At 42.7% G+C, this 11,064-nt stretch overlaps 1 pseudogene; it reads right to left on the reverse strand.

Moving 5' to 3' along the window:
- Window positions 1–4,227: 4,227 nt before the first annotated feature.
- On the reverse strand, window positions 4,228–4,629 carry LOC121451290 (annotated as a pseudogene).
- Between the last annotated feature and the right edge of the window lie 6,435 nt (window positions 4,630–11,064).

The following is an 11,064-nucleotide window of genomic DNA, read 5'->3' on the forward strand; positions in this document are numbered from 1 at the left end:
TAAATAAAACATTCAAAAACTGGACATCAAAACAAATAACCCAATTTAAAAGTGGAGTGTAGAAACAAACAGAAAATTCTCAAATGAGGAAAACACAACTAGCCAAAAAGCACTTTAAGAATGTGCAATATCCTTAGTCATCAGGGAAATATAAAGCAAAACTCTTTTGAGATTTCATCTTTGGCCAATCAGAACGGCCAAACTCAATAAAACAAGAGACAGCTCATGCTAGCTAGGATGCAGAGTAAGGAGGACACCCATCCGCTGCTGGAGGGAGTGCGTGCTGGAACAGCCTTTGTGGAAATCAGTGTGATGGTTCATCAGAAAGATGGGAATTGATCTACTTCAAGATCCAGCTATACCATTCTTGGGCATATACCCAAAGGATGCTTCATCCTACTACAGAGACAACTTCTCAGCCATATTTATTGCTGCTCAGTTCATAATATCCAAAAGTTGGAAACAACTTAGGTATCTGTCAACAGATGAATGGATAATGAAAATGTGGCCCATTTATACAATGGGAAATATTCATCCATCACAATAAATGAAATCAGGAAATTTGCAGTAAGTGGATGGAACTAAAACAAATCATCCCCAGTAAGGTAACTCAGACCCAGAAAGGCAAATATGGTATGCATTTATTCCCTTATACATGGATGTTAGTTGTTAAGTCATTGGTAAGCAAACTACAGTCTCTTTAGGCCCAGAGGTTAAGTGGAAAGTAAAGGGATAGGGGAGAGGAATGGATCTTCCTAGGAAGGGGAAATGGAATAGGTAGTTATGGATAAACAGGGATGAGGACTCAAATGGAAGAATCAAACAGGAAGGGGAAAATGGGACGAAGGGGATAATTGAAGGAGAAACAGCTAAAACTAAGGGCCATACAGAAACCTAACACAGTAGCAGCTTCCTATAATACATACATATATGAAGTCAACCTGAATGAAATCACCAAATAACGAGAAAGACAGAGCTCCAACTGCATGTCTCAGCACCAAATGAAGCTTCCGGTACCAGTAATGGGTTACATCTAATCAAGTTGTTAGCCAAAGGTGTCCTGTGGGAACCCCCAAACAACCCAGGCTTTTGCCAAGGCTGGTGATAACTCTCCAGAAACTGATGCCAAAGTCCTATTGCTAAAGACTACACCTCCACAACTCATCGAACACAGAGAAGTTGAGCTGGTGCCTTCACCCCTACAGTATCTATTCATAGCACTGGGAGGTCGTCTGCACACTACCAAAGGAGAGAGGCAGACACCAAATGCTTCCATCTTCAGGAGTCACCAGTCTGCAAGACACACTGGGGCAAAAGTGTCACAAAACTTGTGGAAGGAACTAACCAATATCTGATTTGAGTTAAGGCCCACTTAAAGTAGAACCCACATCCAACGCTGCTTGGGTGGCCAAGAACTTGAGACTGGATAGCCCAAGGATCTAGGGGAAAACCAAATATTAATGTTCTGCTAAAGGAATGAAGCAATAAATTGACTTTTAATGACATCCTGCTATATTCATAGATTCATGCATTGCTTAGTCATTGTGAGAGACAATTCCTCTTGCAGCAAATGGGAACAAATTCGGAGACCCAGAGCCAGAGGTTAGGCAGAGAAAGAGAGACTCTGGCACACTCAGCCCTAAATGGGATGTCTCCATCAACTCTCTCCCCTTGGGGCTCAGGGAATTCTGTGGAAGAGGAGCCAGAAAGAGGGTAAAAGTCAGAGGGTACTGAGGACACCAAGGAAACAGTGTCTTCTAGATACATCAGGACAGGCACACATACAAACTTAGAGACGGAGGCAGCATGCACAGATCCTGCATAGATCTTCACCAAATGAGGTCTTGGAGCTGAAAGGAGAAGTGGACACACACCCCATCCTTAGCCCAGAAGCTATCTCCAATTGATAACACTTGCACATGAATAATTAGTTTTCACCAAGGGAATTTCACTATCCCAGCAGTAGATAGTCAATACAAAACAAACTCATCAGCATTTTTTGGAGGTTCTTTGTCTCATAATGTTAAGTCATAAGTCTCATAATGTTTGTTTTATTTTTTCCCACTTTAAAGTCCTATTCTGTTATATTAAATCTTCCAGTTTGGAGTTTTAATGGGATTCCTGAGTGTGTGTATGTGCATGTATGTATATGTGTGTCTGCATCTATACGTGTTTCTTGTGCTTTTTTTCCTTTGGCTCATTTGTTAGATTGTTTTGTCATATTCTAATTGTCTTTGTTACTGATTTATCTTATTTCATTTTATTATTATTCCTTAGATTCTGTCTGTCTATCTATCTATCTATTTATCTATCTATCTATCTATCTATCTATCTACCCACCCACCCACCCACCCATCCATCCATCCATCTATCTATATATCTTGGCTTTTTGAGACAGGGTTTCTCTATGTTGTTCTAGCTGTCCTGGAACTCACTTTGTAGACCAGACTGACCTTAAACTCACAGAGATCCACCTGCTTCTGCCTCCTGAGTGCTGGGATTAAAGGTGTGCACCATCACCTCCCAATGGCCTTTGTTTTCTAAGAGAGACAGAAAGGGGTGGATACAGATGGGAAGGGAGGTGTGAAACCAAATCAGGAGCAATAGACCTTGCAAGTTAGGGGTTCTGTTTGCGCTTAAGACAGCTAAAAATAATTCTCTGTTTATCCTCTTTGTTCGACCTATCTGCATTGGATATGCTGGATCCCATGTAGGTGGGAGGTACATAGGCTGGAACTATGTCAGGATGTGTGCTTTCCCCTGATTGGACTTGATGGGAAATGGGGTGAATTATGGGCTTTGCCTTTTAAAGAACCTGTAAAACTTGACTCGTGGCCATTGCCTGAGAACCTGGGTATGGATCTAACTAGAGTCCATCTACGCGGTTAGTATTAAATTAAAGCTTACTTCAAACTTGGTTAAGATTGTCACAGTGGTCTTACTCTCGACCAATGGGATTAACAGTGGGAGGGTGGAACTGGGAGGAGGGGGATTGTAATTAGAATATATTGCATGGAGAAAGCTACTTTCAATATAAGAAAAGAAAACATTGTTGGGAAGGCCCAAAGTGAGAAGCATTTTCTTGTTTTGTTTTGTTGTTTTTTTGAGAAAGGGTTTCTCTGTAGCTTTGGAGCCGGTCCCGGAACTAGCTCTTGTAGACTAGGCTGGCCTCGAACTTGTGAGCAGCATTTTAAAGAAAGTATGAAGAAAAGAAAGCGTTAGCTCTGAGTTTGGGGTCCACAGATGTCTCTACATCACACACCTTGAAGCACAGCCCTGTGCAGCTCTCCGGTGAAACTCACGCAAACTGTTATTAGAGAAAGAATTCTTTTATGTTTCCTAGAAATAGTCCTGAGGGCAAATGGCAAATGAAGAAACAGCCCACCAAGAGTGTCTAGTGCCAGGGGAAGAGTCTGTGGTCTAAACACAGCCAGTTCCTTGTAACTGCCCTGAGAGGAATGGGATCAGTCTAAAAATCCCCTCCTTTTGGTTACTGAAATATTGAAACAATGGATTGGAAGAAACTGGAATTTCCCCAGGAGTCTCTTGCTGCGAGAAGCAAAAGGCAGATACTGCCAGAGGAGGAATTTGTCTCCCTGAAAGAGAGTCAGCATGTCTGACTGCCTGCGGGAGATACTGGACCCAAGACAAAAATGAGTCAGCGGTGGGCAGAGCCAGGCCTTGACCAGCTCTTCTTAGCTGGGCATAACATATCTAGTGTCCTCAACTTAAACCTAAGCCTCATGTTAGGACTCCAAAGATGGACTTTGGGATCACTGGACCCCTTTATCTCCTCTCAATGCGGCCACAGTGAATAAGTCTCCTCTCTCTGCTTCCCACCATTATCTGCTTCTTTAATTGGCCTACTGAGAATGGGATGACAAGCCCAGCTTGTGCCCTGCCAGGGCCTATGGTCTGACGCTAACAACCCTGGCAACATGCCCTCTCCCGTCACCCCGTACCCACTCCACTACAGCTACTGCAGCTGAGCATACAAGATTCCCGCCCCCTCCATTTTCAGTCAGAAAATCTTCTCTGGAGGATCAGGCTACCAGAGTTTCCCATCCTGTCTCCATGACTTCTTTTTTCTCCTTGCCACCGCATGCACTTTATTGACTCCACTATGGACGGATGTGTGAAGGTAGCATTTGCATATCTGTAGGGTAAGGGGTCAAGGCTTCAGCCTAGGGGGAAAACCAGCTGTGGACCACGGAGCACTGGGCAGGACTAGAATCCAGACTGTGGCATTCTTTGTGAAAAGGCTTGAATGGCGGCCACAGGGGTGGAGGGGACAATAATGATGCAGATAGTGACCACTGGATGCAGAAAATCAGGGAGCTGATATTCAGGCAGAGGCCTGGACTCCCATCCCATCACCCAGAGTCTTCCTGTCCCTGGACTTCACGGAGTAAGCACAGGCAGCGGATGTCCAAGAAAAGTGTGTTGAACAGGGACCAGACTGCACAGGCAGGCACAGAGGCCTCTCTGGTCATGTTAATCACAGTGGTCTCACAACAGCTGAGTTGTGAGTTCCCTCCAGCTCAGTCACTGCATACTCCTTTTTGATTTTCTCATAGTTTGGGGAAGTCTGGCATTGGTGGCCAAGAAGGCTTGGGAATTATGACTCATGGTATTGACTCTGGAAGAATTGCTCCGTCTCTGGGACTTCTTGTTAGGGTCAAGTCCTGTGGGAACACACTAGAGAGATGGCTCCCTTCTGCTGCACAATCCACTTACGAAAGGGAGGGCCAACCTTGGGCTTTGCCTACAGGAAAGACTGGAGCCCTGTCACTTTAGCAACGGCCAATGCAGTACTGGATCTGTGTCAGAAGAGGCAAGATGGGAGGACACTTGGAAACCGCCCTCATCCCCACCACTGAGCACTCTAGGGGCAGCGGTGTCCTTCACAGAGAAGCTTGCTGTGCCCAGTCCTCACCCAGAAGCACCAGACTGGCTCAGAGGAGTCACCTGGAGAAAAAAAAAATGGGCCATGATAGAGGGAATTCCTAATTTCCTCCCCAGAAGAATTCGCTCATTTACAATAGAGCTTGGGGAAGTAGGTGCTACATAAAAACTGTGGGTGACAGGAGCTGTTCAAGGTCCAAGACAAGCCACAAACTGGCTGCTGTGTAGGACAAGAGCTCAGACTACAACAGCCAAGAGCAGCCCTCTTGGGAAGATACCAAGCACTGACCTCAAAAACCATTTCTATAACACAGCCCTGATTTTATTACATTTGTCAATAGAGTGGTTTATGCACTAGGAAATCCTTGCAAATAGAGAAGCAATCACCTGGTATTTGTGGTCAGAAGAAAGGAAGAAATCCCTGTGGAACCATTGACTTCCCAGAATGGCTGTCTGTTAGGCCACGAAAGCTGGATTCCCAGGGAAGGATTGTCACATTCTTACTACAGTGAGGTGAAGGGGGGAAGGTGGCGTCATTGGTCCAGAGTTCCCAAGCAGGAAAGTTGCTGAGGCAGGGGAATGGAAGGGGGAGAAGGAGGAAGGTAAAGGCTTTGAGACATTAGTTTGTAAAATATTTATATTTATTTATAATTATGTATATTGAGTTGGTATGGACACAAGGGCAAGTGCCCCCTGGAGTTGGAGGTACTGGTGGCCATACACTACCCCATGCGGGTGCTCAGAATTGAACCTGGGTCTTTGGCAAAGGTAGTGCTGGAAAAGAATATTCTTGGTGTCTTGTAAAGAAGCACAGGAACAGAGTCAAAATAATGAGCTACGTAGGAAGACCTTGTCTCAAAATAATAATAATGAAAACAGTTTAATGTATCATTTTCTCTTGTGCTTAATTGTCATATCCCTTAAGTGTCCAATATCCACTATTAGCACTGACAGTAAAAGGCTGCATTGAGCAAATGACCTGGAAACAAAATTTACAATGGTTAAGGACTCTGAAGATAGAAGGTCAGTCAACGACGGCTGTTGTTCTTCAATCAGGAATACCCACTCCACAACAGCTCTGGGCTTGAAGATCAAGAAGGAAGTGATGGCAGCCATTAAGAGATTGGCTTTATTAGAGACATCAAGACTAACAAAACCTTGAGAGTATCCTATGTCTGGAATAGAGAATCTTGTAATGACAAGCGTAAATTTATGTCAATAATAGCCTTAAATATGAATGAATCAAACAATCCAATGAAGAGGCAGAGATTCTCACTACTGAGATTCTAATATTATTCAAAGTGGCCTATGGTTCACTGTAATCCCCATTTGAGTGCCCACTGCTTTCTCTGTTAAAAAAAAATTAACAAGCTTCTTTTAAAATTCTTATGAAGTTGCAAGACACCCAAAATTAAGAGTTTTTGAAAAGGAAGAACAAAATGAAATGGCTTAAGTTTCCCAACTTGAACACTTACAGCAGGGGACTGAGATGATTTTGAACAAGATGCCTTCCATGCGAGCGTGAAGACTTGAGTTCTAATCCCTCTTTTAAAAGACAGGTATAGTCTCTTGTGTCTGAAACTTAAGCAATATGAGGGTGAAGACAGGCAAATCCCTGGCACTAGAAGGCCAACCAGTCTAGAAAATCAGTGAGTTCAGAGGGAGATGCTGTCTCAATAAACATAAGGTAGAAAAGGATAAAGATATAGCTAACATGGACCTCTGATCTACACACAGATGCATGCACAGGCATGCACACACACACATGCACATACACACACACACACACACACACACACACACTACAAACAGAAAACGTTTACTGCAAACCAAGAGTGAGCAAGAAAGTGTGGTACTAAAAGAATGAACAGGGCTGGAGAGATGGCTCAGTGGTTAAGAGCATTGCCTGCTCTTCCAAAGGTCCTGAATTCAATTCCCGGCAACCACATGGTGGCTCACAACCATCTGTAATGAGGTCTGGTGCCCTCTTCTAGCTTGCAGAATATTGTATACATAACAAATTTTAAAAAAAGGATGAACATATAGGTCAGTATAGTAAGACTGAAAGTCTATATAACCTATGAGCAGCAAGGTGTCCAAGACCATTCCAGGCAGAAGAACAACCATTTGAAAACGATCCTGGAGGAAGCAATGATGCTGAGACAACTGGATGGCTACATGCACATGAATGAAGCTGGGACCTTACCTCCCAACATATACAAGAAATAACGCAAAATAAGTTGAAATCCTAAATACTAGAGCTAAACAATAAAGTTCTTAGCAGGAAACACAAAACTAACTCTTGATGACTTTATGTGTATAGTAACTGAAAAACATATTGTCAGACTAAAGTCGTAAAGATTTATCATCACATTTTCTCCTAAGGATCTTGTGGGTATTAGCACAAATAATTTTTATCTCTTTAGGCAAAGGAACTGAATATACATTTCTCAAAAAAATCAGTAAGAATGGCAAATGAGGACCTGAAAAGACATCAACATCACTAGTGATCAGTGATAAGCAAACTAAAGCCACAATGAAGGCTTAATATGGTAGCCTGTAATCCAAGCACTCAGAAGGCTAAAGTAGGATTATAAATTCAAGGACAGCATATACAACTCCATTTCACAAAATAAATCATTGGACAAGAACAATAAAACCTACTATTATTAGGTATCATTTCATACAATCAAGCTGGTGGCCCTGCCTACAAGGTCTTCCCTGATAAAAAATAAAAAATAAGCACAAGTGATATGATTCCCCTTTGTATTCTATGACTATGTTTTATTGCCATTGGTTAATAAAGAAGCTGCTATGGCCTACGGCAGGGCAGAATATAGCAAGGTGGGAAATCCAAGCAGAGAGAGAGGAGGAAAGAAGGCGGAGGCAGGCAAATGTAGCTGCCCAAGAAGCAAAGGTAACAAACCACGAACCTCGAAGTAAAGTATAAAATAATAGAAATGGGTTAATTTAAGATGTAAGAGTTAGTTAATAAGCTTGAGTTAATAGGTCAAAGAATATGTAATTATTATTAAGCCTCAGAATGGTTATTGCAGTAGCTGGTGAGCAGAACCTGGTGGGTGGAGAGAGGAGAACCAGCGGAATGGAGAATATTTGTTGCAACAGTAATAGGCATCTTATAAGTCATTTTCCCCAATAGAAAGAATGGGGATTTCTTACATAGTTAAGTGTATTACAGCTGTTTTCTTCCTTCTTAGAATGACTTCTTTCCCTCAGCACTCTTTATTACTCCCCTGCATGCTGATCATGGGGGAATGAATGATATGGTGTCTTCATAGAGCGTCATCAGATGCTCCCAGCCCTCAGGTCTGAGCCCCCAAGCAATTACTTTCAGCTTTCCTGATGTGATCAAACATCATTTCAATCCCATTTAGGAACAAAAGAAAACCCCTCTCCGTCCATTGTCCCGCGTTGTTTCTCACACATAACTGATTTCTTTAAAGAATCTTTTGGTCCTGCGTCCGAGTCCCAGCACCCACATGGCAGCTCACAACAGCCTGTAATTCCAGTTCCAAGGGATTTGTCACATTCGCACAGGCATATATGCAGGAAAATTAAATAAAAATAAAATTAAAATAAATGAACTACTTTAAAAAAGAATCTCTCTGAAAAACTTTGCCGATAAAGAAAAAAATTGCCCATCAATAAGGTTGAAATTATTTCCTAAAGTGATTTTTGGTTAAAGTTTTTCAGAAAACTTTTTAAATGTAATTAAACCAGTTTCACTATAGTCCTATAAAGTCTAATCGAGGTATCCTGATGGTTATGTGTGGCACTGTTTACACTGTTAATGCCAACATGGAAAGCCATTACACAAATAAATAATCAATGTTAAAATTCAAAAAAAAGAATCTCTCTTTTACAGGGCTGTGTTATAGTCTTTTTAGGTCATAGATAATTTGGCCTTATGAGTTTCTCCATGAAAATTCTGGAGGTTGAATAGATAGTTCAGTAGTTAAGAGTGCTTGTTTCTCTCATGGAGGACTCAAGTTCAGTTCCCAGCACCCACACTGGATGGGTCTAGTCGACTCAGTATCCTCTCCTGGCTTCTCCAGACACCTGAACACACAGAGAGCACGCATACATGCACACACAGAGATACACACACTCAAAATGTTGTGAGGTATCAATAAAGGTTTTATTAGTCAGCTGGTGATGAAACTCGTTGCTCTGGACCTGTGTGCAGTCCTGAGCCTCTCTCTGGGTGGACTTTTAAGGACAAAAAGAAACACATCTTGCATAGACACACCCAAGCAAGGACAGCCAGAGTGGAACCACAGAAGCCGCAAAGCACAGTCCCTATGTTTAAAACTTGGATGGATCAGGTCTTTCATTCCTTTTGACAGGTATTGCTGGGTTCCAAGGCGTGATGCTTCTCCATGGCATCAATTGTGCTAAGGTCTGGGGCCTACTAAGGTCTTGGGACCGGTTACAAAATAAAAATAAATTTAAAACAAAACTAAGAATTATAATATCATTCAACATGTTTATTTATTCATTTTTGGCTTCTTGAGATAGAGACCCCTTAGGCTTACTTGGAATTTTTTTTGTAGCCCACGCCAGTCTTGAACTCATGATCCTCCTGCCTCAGACTCTGGAGTGCTAGGATTATAGGCCTGTAGCACTATGCTCAGCTCGGTTTTTTTTTTTTTAAGTATGAAAATGGGATTAAACATTGGCCTTAGTATAAAAGCTTTATTTTCTGCCTCCCAAAATTTGGGGGTAGCTTACTGAAATATAAGTGAAATCATTCTGTGAGTCCCTGAAAACATGGGGAGATCCAGGTGCTGGGCCTTTTGAGTCCTTATTAAGTTGCCCCTTTTGGTCCTGGGTCCAAAGTCTTTCTGTCTTTCCTTAGTTCCTAGTCTGTTCACAATTGATACTCAAGATGCTTATTTTTAATGAAATTAAAGTTCTAGACCCACCCACAAAAAATATACAAAAACAAAAAAAAATTGTTTAAGAATCAAATGAGAAACCAGGCAGTGGTGGCGCACACCTTTAATTCAGCACTTGGGAGGCAAAAGCAGGCAGACCTCTGAGTTTGGGCCAGCCTGATCTACAGAGTGAGTTCCGGGACATTCAGGGCTACATAGAGGAACCCTGACTTGAAAAAAAAAAGAATTAAATATCAAATGAAAGAGGAAGCGATTTATAATAGCTGGATGTGATAGTATAGAGGCAGGTGGGTTTTTGTAAGTTCAAGGCCAGCCTGTTGCACACAGCAAGCTCCACGACATCCAGGATGACACAGAAAGAACTTGTCTCAGAAAGAACAGCAACAACAAAAATACCTGAGGTCTAAACAAATCAAAGAAATCTGGGGGTGAGGAAAGAGATGTTCACTGGGGGCCCGGAACTAGCATTTCTTCCCTAGAAGGAAGAGCACCCTGCTGAGGACATCTCAACACTGGGAAGCAGAGAAAAACGTTGTCTTCGTCAGTATTTTACAGAGGCTTAAGCCTGTGTTGTGCTCTCTTTTAGATCTGGACAGCTGTCAGGAAAATCAGCAGGGGAGAGGAACAAACATGTGCAGACACGGGCAGCCTCAGCCTACAAAAGCTGCTGCACAGGCCCAGGTCCAGCAGATGGCAGTGTGTCAACGGGGAGCTTGACTGGGGAGACTCTGGGAGCCCCAATTAAAAGGCCCTGTGTGGCCTCTGGAGCGGAGGAACTGTTTGTGTAGGTTGCTGCCGATAATGCTTCCTCTCATTATCTAATGAGGACTTTTTTTTTCTCAGCAGCAAAGAATACAAAAGTGAATTCATTGCTATATTCTTGACACACAGTAAAAATCTATGCTTGGGACCAGGAGTTATGACATAGAAACAAACCTGTAACAGGGACAGGCGCTGTGTCCCAATTAGATCATCAGCATTGTTACTGTCAACTACAAACATCACTGGATTGACCTTCCAAATTGCCTGAGCAATGCTGTACATTGTACAGACGGCCTAGGGTAACAGTCATTCCAAGAATATTGTCTGTGAGGATGGGAGCCTTGCCATGTCAAAGGTCTTACTCACCAGGCAGGTTGTTTCCATCCTCCCCCCAGCAGCCAAGGACATGCAGAGAGCTGCTGCATTGCCCCGTAATACTTGCCAGCGCAGGCTGCCAAACAGCTACAGGAGCATGAGC

The sequence above is a fragment of the Microtus oregoni genome, unplaced genomic scaffold, assembly GCF_018167655.1.
Source record: "Microtus oregoni isolate MIOR12 unplaced genomic scaffold, Mior012 000008F_ref0000371, whole genome shotgun sequence".
NCBI lineage: Eukaryota > Metazoa > Chordata > Mammalia > Rodentia > Cricetidae > Microtus > Microtus oregoni.